This window comes from Opisthorchis viverrini (genome assembly GCF_000715545.1).
Source record: "Opisthorchis viverrini unplaced genomic scaffold opera_v5_341, whole genome shotgun sequence".
NCBI classification, from domain to species: domain Eukaryota; kingdom Metazoa; phylum Platyhelminthes; class Trematoda; order Opisthorchiida; family Opisthorchiidae; genus Opisthorchis; species Opisthorchis viverrini.
In genome coordinates this window covers 117,071-119,537 of record NW_008751984.1, presented here as the reverse complement: position 1 = coordinate 119,537, position 2,467 = coordinate 117,071, and positions in this window count along the sequence as shown.

Genomic DNA, 2,467 nt, shown 5'->3' with positions numbered 1-2,467 from the left:
CAGAATTCCCTTCTTTGATCCGCAGGTTGGCGAGAGCGGTTTGTGGTCCGTCAGGAGTGTAAATCGGCGACCATACAGCATTTTGTGGAATTTTTGCACCGAAAATACTATGGCCAATGCTTCTTTTTCGGTCTGACTGTAACTTCTTTCAGTCGTCGTCAGAGCTCGCGCAGTGCGTGCCACGGCCTTTTCTGACCCATCCGGAAATCGGTGCGAAATCACTACTCCAATCCCGTAGCTGGAGGCATCGGTCGCTAGGATTATGTCCAAGTTCGGGTTGTAATGCGTTAGAAGTAAATCGGACTTCAGTAGTGATTTCAGTTTGTTGAAGGCCTGCTGACAATCTCTGGACCAAATCCACTCTACATCTTTCGCCAAAAGTTGATTTAACGGGTACCGTAGTCGATGCATTTTCGGCAGAAATTCACCGTAGTGGCTGATCATCCCAAGGATGTATCTCAGTGTGGTAATGTCCGTTGGTGCCGGTAGCCAATCAATTACTTCATTGTTCTCCGGGTCCGGTCTATGTCCATGTTGATCGATTATGAAATCCAGAAGTTTGATCGACTTCATGAATAGTTTGCATTTTTCAGCTCGGAGTCGTAATCCATAATCCCTTATTCCGCTCACAACTTCGTCCAGTCGACGGAGCAACTCGGTTTCTGTACAACCCATCAAAATAATATCGTTCAAATAGGCGGCAGCACCGAGTATTCCTGATAGCATCGCATCCATGAGTTGTTGAAAGATTGCCGGCGCAGTTTTCCCCCCGAACGGCGGGCGCTTGTACTGGTACAATCCACGATGGGTATTTATCGTGAGAAGTTTCCAACATTCTGGATCAACTTCGAGTTGTAGGTATGCTTCCGCCAAGTCCAAGGTTGCAAAGTATTTTCCACCGTTAAGTTTTGCGAAAACGTCCTCTGGAAGTGGCAGTGCATATTCGTGGGGTTCGAGCGCTGCGTTCAATCCTGTCGAAAAATCTGCAAACAATCGGATAGTACCATTCGGCTTTTTGATCACCACCATTGGAGTTGCCCATGGAGAGAAATTGATCCGTTCAATCACTTTCGCCTGTTGTAGTCGGTCAAGTTCCTCATCAAACAAATTCTGGGATGCATACGGGACCGGTCGTCGGGGTCGGAATACTGGTTTGGCATCTGGTAACAGCGTCAATTTGGCTTGCATTTTTGTGCACTGGCCAAGTTTAGAATCGAAAATGTCTGCGTGTCTTGAACAAAATTGCTCCGTTGAAGTTACTCGAACATAGGCCGGCACAGCAGTCCGGCGTACGTCGGCCTCGGATTGGGTACACACTTTGTTCAATGGCATGTCCAATAACCCCAAATTTGCAATCCAACCCATACCCATGAGGTTAATTTCGGCATTACGATACGAACAAAGTTCCTGAGAAACGTATATCACGTCACACTCCATTACACCGTCAAGATCCAATTGGTCACCGGATGCGTTCTGCGCCACCAATTCGGTTGGCTTGGGTACCGGACGCCCCAGCTTGTTGCAAGGATTTCGAGATACTAGTGTGATATCAGATGCCGTATCGAGTTGTAGTTTCAATGAAACGTCGTTCACGGTAACCACTACGTATTTTCTGCACGAACTGAAAACAATTCGAAAGGCTGCCAGAATAGCCTTTGTGTTGGACCAAGGTCTTCGAAATCGGCTGGGCCTGTGCTCTTTGTACGAAGGGGTTGAACGCACTCGTATGGATTTGCGATCGGTTCGACAGTGTGATTCTTTGTGACCGATTTTCTTGCAATTCTGGCACTGATGACTCTCGAATGGACAGAAACGGGAAAAATGCCATTCACCACACTGCCAACAAGCGCTTGGAGGTTTCTGATTTCGAGCAACATCGTGAGAATTAGTGTGCTTGACCATCGTTCTGCAAACCTGCGGCTTTTCCTGATGACCGGGTCTCTCGATCATTCTAGTCTCGTGTTTCAAATTTATCAGCCTTTGGCACTCGGCTGTGATGGCTTGCAACATCAGATCTGGCTCCTGTTCCAGTTTGTGGAGTATATGTGTTCGGATGTCTGCGTCTGAATATGATTGTAGGCTGCAGACCAACACGAGAATTTTCATCTGGTCTGGTGTCATGGTAGCCAACTTGAAACGCTCACACTCCTTGTTTACTATCCCGGCATGTGTGGCGAAATCATGGGAGTCACACTTTGTGAGCTTCAGGCAATTATATCGGATGCTGAACAGAGATGGCTGTTCTCCGAAAATTTGGGTCAGGGTCCGGACAGTTTCATCGAACGAAAATTCGCGTGGGTTTTCCGGCAGCACAAAATTGGAGTATCGTTCGTGTTCCACTGCACCGAGTTCTCTCAGCAGGAGACGAACTTTCCAAGAATCATCTTGGTTTGCCAACTGTACTCGGAAGATGTCTTCATACTTCTGGAACCACGATTCAAATGTCACTCCTGATAAACCATCGAAA